General features: G+C 47.6%; 1 long non-coding RNA gene across 1 annotated transcript; it reads left to right on the forward strand.

Moving 5' to 3' along the window:
* Positions 1-435: 435 nt before the first annotated feature.
* On the forward strand, positions 436-5,716 carry LOC143835016 (uncharacterized). Its single transcript, XR_013229966.1, has 2 exons — positions 436-744; positions 5,244-5,716. It is a non-coding gene; the product is annotated as an uncharacterized LOC143835016 (long non-coding RNA).
* The last annotated feature ends 4,933 nt before the right edge of the window (positions 5,717-10,649 follow it).

The raw sequence follows: 10,649 nt of genomic DNA on the forward strand, positions 1-10,649 counted from the left end.
AACTCTGCTCTGGATCCTGGGGCAGCCTTGAGTGACTTCCTCTCCCCCTGCCCCTTTGACCCTCCTGCTGGCATTGGGTGTTGGAACGAACCCAGGTTCTCCATTAGGTATTGCCAGACTCCCGAATCCTTTCACAGCCACTTCAGAATGAGCTCTCTGGCCCAGAAAGGGGGCAGCAAGCCCCTCTAGGCAGAGTAGAGGTGCTAACATGGTAGCACCGGGCTGCCCCCGTCCCCCAAGGCTCCCCCCCCCCTCGCCGTCTGGAGAACTGGAATGTATTCCTAACATGGGGAGGCAAGCACCTTTGGGTTGCAGACCACAATGAAAAGTTCCCAAAATAGCGTGGAAATTGAGGGGTGGGGTCATTGAGTCTTGATGTCACAAATGCCCTCCTCCTGCAGCCCTCCCCCTCCTCTCTAAACAGCCACACGCTTCCCTAGACCTGTTGCTAGCTGCATTTCCTCTAATGTCGCCCTCCCCCCCCCCGCTCTGGGTGGGAGGAGACTCTTATTCTGAAAGAGAGGTTACTATCTATGATGTAATCGGGTGCCTTTGCCATAATAAGAGGAAAGAAGGGGGGGGGATTGCAAGAAACTTATTGGTTGCATTAAAACAAGAAAAAACCCTCCTGGCCAAGGCCCCCGCCCTGCCGGAGCTCGAATAGTCTATAAAAAGGCGGAGTCCGAACTGGATCTTCTTTCTGGCTATCTGCTGACGGCAAAAGAGCTGACTTTTGAGAGACAGGTGAGATCTTGGATTCCCCCCCCCCTCTCTTAAGGCAAGGTGTGGGGCTGGGGGGTGGAATCTAGGGAGGGGGAAGGGATGGGAAGGGGTTCCATGTGTCCCTTCCATTTTCCAGTCCGCTGGTCCTCGGGGGGGGGGGGCACCACTTGTAGCCTGCGGTGTGCAGAGTTTCAGCCTTCTCCCTTCCTCCTGCCCAGCCCTTCGGTCCCCACCTTTTGTCACACCCGCCTCTCCTTACAAGCGCGTGTGTGTGTGTGTTTGTGTGTGTGTGTGTGTGTGTGTGAGAGAGAGAGAGAGAGAGAGAGTAAAAGGGAGGGGGGTCAGTAGTGCCCCTCAGTTGCTTGGTTGCCCTGATTTGTTTTCTCGTTTTAAAATCTCCACAACGTGCACCAACCAGCCCTCGCTGCAAATCCTCCTTCCTCCCCCTTCCCCTTTGGCTCCGTCTTTCTCTCTGGGGCAAAACGGAGATTGTAGGCTCCTCAGGGCAGCAATCCATTTGTTTTCAGATCCCAGGAGGGGCGGCTGGGGCTTTCCATTATAACAACAAACAAAAAAACCCAAACCTGACCGCGTTTTCTAGGTGAACAGATCTGTCCTAGCAGAGGCGACACGCCACGTTTGCTCTGCTCATTTGTAACACAGCCGCCCTCTTGTTTGCTGGTCTGTGAATCCCTGCATGCATCACAGAGAAATTAGTAGTAGTAGTAGTAGTAGTAGTAGTAGTAGTAGTAGTAGTAGTCATTATTACTAGGGGTTAAGGACTCCTTTGACTCCTTCCTGCCTCAGGGAACTCTGCACATGCTCTGAGGAACCTAGAAATGCATCCTACTGCGTTCTCCAGCTGTTGGCACACTTTTCAGAACCACGGACAGCCCCTTGGCAGGCTACTAAGAGGCGTCAGCACCCGGGACAGCTCTGAAACAGGCCGGGAGGGGAGGCTCCATCTCTCAAAGAAGGTTGATTATGAAGCACAACACACAAATGAATTGCAATGTTTGTAGCGGCTGTAGGAGATTTTCCAGCAGCACAGAGCTCTTGCGCAGAAGGCTGGCAGAGTTCTGAGCTACCCCCAAAAGCCTCCTTTACGCATAAGGAAGTTGATTATGGCCTGATTGGGGGGGGGGGAGCAGGAGGAGAGGTTTTCCCCACTAAGACCCAGAGGGCATGAACAGCTTCAACCAAAAGTGAAGCCACAATTTAGGAAAGATAATGATGGCTGGGTTCAGAGATCCGGTCAAGGTGCAGACTGTCTAGAGACTCTGGGTGAATAAAAGTCTTCATTTGGCCAAGCCAAGTTCTTTTTCCAGGAGTGAAATGAAAACAGAGGTTCAGGCAGGGAAAGGTGCAAAGGACTTTTCATCGTATTTATAAATGGAAAAATGACAAGCCCCACATGAGCATATAGGATCTTAATCAGCACAGCTCAAGTAGCCGTTTTTCTCAGGCCGTTCTTTAAAGCTGTGTCCCTCCGGGGTAACAATGGAGCTGCCTTGTACTGTGTCACCCAGTGGGCCATCTAAGCTGGGCAGCATTTGCTCTGACTGTCAGCACACCTCCAGGATCTCAGGAAGTGGAGAGATCGTCCTCATCAAGTGCCCCAGGAGATCCTTTGAACTGGAGATGCTGGAAACTGATCCTGGGACCCTTCTGCTTTTCAGGAACTTTTTCAGGGAGATTTATCCTGCCTTCTGCTGCAATTCAGTCCTTGGTAGGTCCAAAAGTTAACTAGCGAAGAGTTTGCTTTTTTAAAAAAATTAAAAAGTGGTTAAGTTCAAATGGAGTTCCTCACATGAGATCCTGCCAGTCTGCTTCCAAGGGCGATCCTAGTGAGATCCTAATTTATTTATTTGTTTACTTGTTTGTTTTCTAACATTAATATACTGCCCTCCCTTGCAGATCAGGGCAGTTCTGTAATGAATTTTGGGATTCTTTATCAGGTCCTTGTCTCAGTTTTGTGCTGAATTAAGACTGGGAATAGGGTGGATGTGTTAGAAAGCAGTTGTACCTGTTCATATCTTCAGGTATGTGAACAAGTGAGCAGAAGGGAGCAGGGACTCAGAAAAGCTCCTCCCCGGCCACAACTTGTGTTAGTCTGTAATAGGCTGCTGCTGGACTCCGGCTCTTTGCTGCTTCTCCCAACAGACCAACGTGGCTTCTCATCATGATATGTTTGGCCAATTAATCAACCATCGGAGGAGGAGGATCTTTTAGCCTTTTGGGAACATCTTGTTCTCACGGGTGCTCTACAGAGTGAACTTCTTGATCTCTTGAGCGGCTGGTGTGGTTTAAATCAGTGGTCCCCAACCTTTTTATCACTGGGGACCACTCAATGCCGGGGACCACTCAATGCCTTTTACTGAGGTCCGGTGGGGGGGGGTAGTTTACTCCTCTACTCTCAACCACTGCCCTAACGCTCTCTTAATGTTTAAACATCCCTTCAAAATAAGATACAGACACGCCACAACAATGAAGTGTGTTGTAAAGGGCTGGGGGGGGGATGAAGTAAAGGGCCGAGGGGGGGGGAAGGCATCTTTCGGGGCTCATCTCCAATTAGTCGAAGGACCACATGTGGTCCGCAGCCCACAGGTTGGGGATCGCTAGTTTAAATAACATCCCCCTTCTGGTTCCGTGTGTGTGTTTGCATGAACTTTGCTCAGAGAAGTTTGCATGAACTTTCCTCAGACCCTGCAAAATGTCCAGCATTTAATGTTGTTATTTGAAAACAGTTTGAGATGTTCTCCTAACTAATGTTCTCAAAGCGGTCCATGAAAAATTGAAGAAGAAGGAGGAGGAGGAGGAGGAGTTGGTTATATGCCGCTTTTCTCTACCCGAAGGAATCTCAAAGCAGCTTACATTTGCCTACCCTTTCCTCTCCCCACAACAGACACCCTGTGAGGGAGGGGAGGCTGAGAGAGCCCTGATGTTACTGAAGAAGAAGAATTGGTTCTTATATGTTTACTGAAGAAGAAAAATTGGTTCTTATATGCCACTTTTCTCCACCCAAAGGAGTCTCAAAGTGGCTTACAGTCGCCTTCCCATTCCTCTCCTCACAACAGACACCCTGTGAGGAAGGTGAGGCTGAGAGAGCCCTGATATTCCTGCTCGGTCAGAACAGTTTTATCAGCGCCGTGGCGAGCCCAAGGTCACCCAGATGGCTGCATGCGGGGGAGTGCAGAATCAAACCCGGCATGCCAGATTAGAAGTCCGCACTCCTAACCACTACACCAAACTGGCTCTCATATCGATATTTAAATATATATACCTATGTATTGTAGCCCTGACCTGGATTGCCCTGCCTAGCTTGTTCTCTTCTGATCTGCCCTGTTGGCTCTGTTTAGGACTTGCAGGGGAGACCACCAAGGGGTCCAGGGTCACTCCCTGGAGGCAGGCAGTGAAAAGCCTAATTTCTGCTCATCTTTTGCCTTGAGAACCTGACGGGGTTGCCATAAATCAGTAAACAGCTCTCTTATAGATTTGCAATGAACCAATGGGGCAGCAGCTGGGCAGATGAACATATTACAATCCAGCTGCACTGGATCATACCAATCATTCATCTAGCTCAGTGCCTTGTTTCCCACAGTAGCCAGACAGACGCCCCTGAAAGCTTCTTCTTCTTCTTCTTCTTCTTCTTCTTCTTCTTCTTCTTCTTCTTCTTCTTCTTCTTCTTCTTCTTCTTCTTCTTCTTCTTCTTCTTCTTCTTCTTCTTCTTCTTCTTCTTCTTCCACAAGTTAATGACTAACACTGAACCCAGAAACATGAAATGAAGTTTTAATGAGCACTGAATACCTGAGATAATTTTACATCCCCTGCTGTTAGAAGAAGAAGAAGAAGAGTTGGTTCTTATATGCCGCTTTTCCCTACCCGAAGGAGGCTCAAAGCGGCTTACAGTCGCCTCCCCTTTCCTCTCCCCACAACAGACACCCTGTGGGGTGGGTGAGGCTGAGAGAGCCCTGATATTCCTGCTCAGTCAGAACAGTTTTATCAGAGCCATGGCGAGCCCAAGGTCACCCAGCTGGTTGCATGTGGAGGAGTGCAGAATCGAACCCGGCATGCCAGATTAGAAGTCCGCACTCCTAACCACTACACCAAACTGTTAATCTGATACCCAAAAAGGCAAACACACCTCTTGTTGTTCTAATGAAAACACTCTTGTCTTCAAACAGAATTCAAAAGCAACTTAAAAGACTGGCTGTACGATGCTGAATTTCAAAATCCCCACAAGGCACCCTCAGGGGAGCCAAGCAGTTGTCTTTTTGCTCCTACAGAGCCTAGTTCAGGTTCCTGGAGGGCTCTCCCTTCCCCCACCCTTCCCCCACGGAGCAGCACTGCAGTAACTTTCACTTGGGGGTGGGGATGGCATAGAGGCAAGTGGACACTTTGGACCACAGGTACTTGAGATCCCAGTCAGCTGACAGTCGGAGAAAGCAAGGCTGAGCTGCATAAATGTAGGGCACTACAGGAGTGTCCTGTTTTCATATGGGTTTCCCTTTGTCCTGCAGATGAGTCTCCAGGGTCGAGCGGTGGCTGTGCATGAAGAAGATCCCAAAGTTCAGCCCCTCTGTCTCCAGTTCTAGGATCTCCAGAAGCAGGTTTGGGGAAACATCTTCTCTACCTGAGCCTCAGACAGGTGTTGCCACTCAGCAGGGAGGGGAGCCAATGGTTGCCAGGGGGGCTGTAATCCCGTGAGTCAAAGCCCTTGCCGTGGGTTGGGAAGGTTGCAATTCTAGTCCCCAGCATCTCCATTTGAAAGCTCTTCAATAACAGCAGTGAGGAAGCCCTTTTTCAGAACTGCTGCCAATCAGGGAAGAAGATACTGAACAAAGCGAGCCGATCGAATGTATCGATGTAGGCTTGCCGGCATCCAGGTAGTGCCTAGAGCTCTTCTGGAATCACAACAACAACGGCACCTTTGCTGGCATGCAAAACAGAAGAAATAAATAATCCAGTGACCGGAAATACCTGCAAAATTAAACGTAGAATGCTTGTGTTCTTATTGCTTGTTGTAAATATGTTGCAGCTCTGTCCATCAAAACAGAATTCTGGCTGTTCCACGGCAGAAACATCTTATAGTGTAGACCAGGGCAAACTGTGGCCCTCCAGCTGTCCATGGACTACAATTCCCATGATCATGGGAATTGTAGCCCATGGACAGCTGGAGGGCCACAGTTTGCCCAACCCTGGTGTAGACCTTTCCTAGAAGCACAGCTCATCTCCAGACCCAGGGGTGAGTTCCCTTGGAGAAAATGACTATTTGGAGGGTAGCATCTCTGGCATATTCGCTTGCTGAGGTTCCTCCCACTCCCCAAATTCAGCCCTCTCCAGGGTTTGCCTCCTAAAATCTCCAGGGATGTCTCACCCAGAGCTAGCAAAACTAGTTGTAAGTTAGTTTCCTATGCCCAAACTTGAAGTAGAGTTATCCATCCCATCCTGACCTAGCCAAAGGGCTTCAGATCCACCTCATTGTTCTCAGAGAGGACGTTTCACTGTAGCTATTTCTTTGCCAAGGCAATTCACATGCAGGAGGAATGAATTAAGAACAAAGCAAAAATCACCCCAATCAGTGCATACAACCCAGGTTAGAAAGTCACCAAGAGCCGAGAGAAGAAATAAAAAACATTTGATTGCGAATTTTTGTTTTTAAAAGTCTTTGTGAAATAACAAAGTTTTGGTTGCTAAAGGGGAGGACAGCAGGCGGAAGCGCTGTCTGGAAAGTAGAAGGAAAATTCAGGGCAAGAGTCGCAGCCCAGGAGATGCAGGGCAGAAACATGAAAAGTAGTGGCAGGGAAAAAAGAAAGAATCACAACATGAAAAATCCGTCCCTTCCCAAAGGGAAACAGGCTGTATTGATTCATCTGGTTAGATTCAGAAGAAGAACTGTTTTATATTATTATTATTATTATTATTATTATTATTATTATTATTATTATTATTATTATTATTATTTCGATTTATTTCCCGCCACTCCCAAATGGCTCGTGGCGGGTTACAGTGTCTTAAAAACCCCATTAACACTCCCATTAAAAGACTTTAAAATGTCACAACATGGCGGCACAATAATAAGATCCCCTTCCTACCCCCCTTCCTGAAAAAGGGGAGGTGGAGGAGAAAGAGGTCAACGATGTTCAAGAAGAAGCCCGGGGGAGAGCAGTCGATGTACCCCAGCAGCCCCAGCCTCAACCATAGACCTGGCGGAAGAGCTCCGTCTTGCAGGCCCTGCGGAACGTTGAAGGGTCCCGCAGGGCCCGCAGGTCTCCCGGGAGCTCATTCCACCGAAAAGGCCCTGGCCCTGGTCGAGGCTAGGCTAATACCTGGCTTTCCACTGCCCGAAGGAGTCTCAAAGCAGCTTCCAATCACCTCCCCTTCCTCTCCCCAAAACAGACACCTTGGGAGGTGGGTGGGGCTGAGAGAGCTCTGAGAGAACTGTGTCACCCAGCTGCCTTCAAGTGGAGGAGGAATGGGGAATCAAACTAGACTAGAGGCCTCTGTTCTTAACTACTACACTAAATGGATTCTACTCACGGGTGGATAGCTGTGTTGGTCCGAAGCAAGAGAACACGATTAGAGGCCCCTTTCAGACCAAAAAAGCTTTTGTGTGCACCTGAAAGCTTCCCCTCAGAATTCAACTTTGTCAGCCTACAAGGTGTCACTGGCCCCTAACATTGTTCTAATCGTTCAGCCGGCGCAATCTTTTGGAAAAGGCAGAGCCATCGTGGTGTAGTGGTTAGACTGCAGGACTAGGATCTGGAAGAGCCAGATTCAAGTCCTGCCATTTCTGAGAAGCGTGTTGGGTCACCTTGGACCCATCACACCCTCTCTGCCAGTCTGCCTCTCAGGGTTGTGAGGATCATTCAGGAAAGCCATTTTGGTCTCCATTGGGGAGAAGGTCAGAAGAAAACTGAAGTAAATGAAATGGAACTAGAATAAAAAGGGAAAGCACTAAGAGAGAACCTTAAGTGGGACAGAAGGAGGGAAGGACAAGGACTAGTCTTGTGATGCCTTAAATGTAAGTATTTAGGGGGATACTGGATGTACACGTAGAATCATAGAATCATAAGGTTGGAAGGGACCTCCTGGTTCATCTAGTCCAACCCCCTGCACTATGCAAGACACTCACACACACCTGAGTGGGTGATGCTTAGGTCCCCAAGAACAGTGGTAGTCAACCTGTGTGTTTGCTGGCAGGGGTTCATGAGAATTGTAGTCCATGGACATCTGGAGGACCACAGGTTGACTACCCCTGCCCACGAAGACATGTGTTGAGGGGAGGGTGGACTGAATGGCCCTTGGTGGTCTCTTCCAGCACTGTGTGATTTTGATTCTGCTTCATTTCCACAGCTCAGTCCTGGCTTTTGTTGCTTCGTCATGCCAGGAATAGATAACTTTATACTCTTCAAAAAAGTAGCCATATGAACCTTGACATTTTAATACTGAAACCTTCCACAAAGGTGGTTTCTCCTCCTCCAGCACTAATTTGGCTGCTGAATGCCTGGCATGTGCTTTGTAGAGGACTGAACAAAAAGGTGATGAACTCTCTGCATCCTATTTCCTAAGCAATGCCCAACAGGACTCAGCATTAAACTGAAATAAGATTGTTTAGGATTACACAATTAATGAGGCAGTGCTACTTAAGTGGATCAGCTTTTCTCCACTGCCCCCCCCCAAATCAGCCTTCCCAAGGTCTGTTTGTCCCTTTTGCCCTATTGTTGGCCCTCCAAGGGAACTGGTTGGCCACTGTGTGAGACAGGATGCTGGACTAGATGGATCACTGGTACAATCCAGCAGTGCTATTATGATGTTCTTAGGAAGGCCTTGGCCTGCCTGCCTGTTGTTGGTCTTCCAGAGAAACTGGTTGGCCCAGAATGCTGGGCTAGATGGACCACTGGTGTGATCCAGCAGAGCTCTTCTGATGTTCTTTTGAAGGCCTCAGCCTCCATTCTCTGCTGCTGGCTCTCCAAAGGAACTGGTTGGTCACTGTGTGAGATGGGAGGCTAGATTAGATGGATACTCACTGGTCTTGATCAAGCAGGGCTCTTCTGATGTTAAAAAGGTCTTGGCCTCTCTGCCCTACTGCATCAATTTGATCAAATGCACTGGCACCCCCAAAATTTTGCAGGGCTTCCTACATTTTGTGATCCACACAATCAAAAGCTTTCTTGGAGCCAACAAAAGCAGATGTGGGCATCCTTCTGATAAACCCATGACTTTTCCAAAATCCAGGGCAGGTTTGCTATGTGATCACGAGTTCCCACACCCCCATTGAAAAACAGCTTGAATATCTGGTAATTCCCTTTCAATGGTTGTTGCTATGTGTTGTTGTATGATTTTAAGCAGGATCTTACTAGCATGGGAAATGAGGGCTATTGTATGGTAATTGGAACTGTTTTTTGAGTCACCCTTTTTGGGTAGTAGGATGAACACAGATCATTTCCACTCCTCTAGCCAGTTATTAGTTTCTCAGATTTTCTGGTACAAAGCTGTCATGGTTTTGATTGGAACCCATCTCAGCAGTTCCATGAATATGATGTCAATGCTTGGGGCCTTGTTCTTTGACAATTGACTCAACCCTCATTCAAGTTCCTCCTCAAGAATGGCCAGTTCAAGTTCTATTTCTATTTCTTTTTCATTTTGAAAAGAGCAAATTTCCATTCTGCATGCATACAATTCTTCTGTGTATTCCTGCCACCTGTTCTTGATGCTGTTTTGGTCAGTCAGTTCCTTCCCCTGTTTATCTTTGATAATGCTTCAGCAAGTAGTAAGCGACGTTCAGAACCTGTGCGAAAGCATTTCTCATGTGTCCCTTTTTGCAATCTTCTAACAGCTTTCATTTCTGATTCTCGTAAGCTTCAATGTCTATTCTTGCTGCCCTTTGAAAATCTGCATTTAATGTTCTTGATTCCTCCCTTTTGCCTGCAGCTTTTGCTGCTTTTCTACATTTAGCTATTATATTCTATTGAAGCTATTCGTCATCTGAGAGCCATTTTGATCTTTATTCTGGTTTCTTGTGCAGTACATGTTTAACTGCTGTTTCAACAACAGTTGATTGAATTTCCTGCCACAGTTCATCAGGCATCTGTTGTGTCCAATAGTTGAAATCAATTTTTCACCTCCACTGCATATGTGAGCGGAATGGTATATACATCGAACTTCCTTAACCCTGATGTTCTCTTGATGTTGCAGAGTTTTGTTTTGATTTTAGCCAGCTATTCCCCCAGCGCCCAGCCCCATAAGCTCAAGAAACTTTTCACGGGTCCTTGCACATGAGAGGATTAGCTCTCCTGCTCCCCAATGTAGTAGGAGATGGGTGCTGGTAATTTGGGATTCCCTATTGAGAGGGGTAGAGCCAAAGTTTGTTGACCAGACTTGTTGTCCCCAGATATATGCTGTCAACGGTGCCCAGAAAGGCTGGAAAGGCTTGTAAATACCACGGATCATTATCCCTTCCTCCTCATTCATGTGGGAACAAATTGCACTACCCGGTGTAGCAAGGAGCATATTAAAAGTCGCTATGTGGAAACAGGTGAAGGAACTAGGAGTGCAGGTTGTATTTTCATCAGTTCTCCTTGTTAATGGCTGTAGCTTAGGAAGGGAAAGAAAAACAATGCAACTAAATGACTGGCTACGTCACTGGCATCATCAGGAAAGGTTTGGATTGATGGACCATGGATCATGCTAAGGTGATGAGGGTCCTCTCTCAGGGCATGGTTTGCACCACACATGGGTAGGAAAATATGTCTTTGTAAAGAGCCTTGCAGACCTGGTGAGGAGGGCTTTAAACTACATCAAATGGGAGAACGAGACATAAATTCTCGTTGTTGATAAGAACTGTAGGTGGGAACCCTGCAGATTTGTTTATCTATTTACTGGATTTATATCTCGTTGGTCTCGGAGACTTGCTCACGGTGGGT

This window comes from Paroedura picta, chromosome 4 (assembly GCF_049243985.1).
Source record: "Paroedura picta isolate Pp20150507F chromosome 4, Ppicta_v3.0, whole genome shotgun sequence".
NCBI classification, from domain to species: domain Eukaryota; kingdom Metazoa; phylum Chordata; class Lepidosauria; order Squamata; family Gekkonidae; genus Paroedura; species Paroedura picta.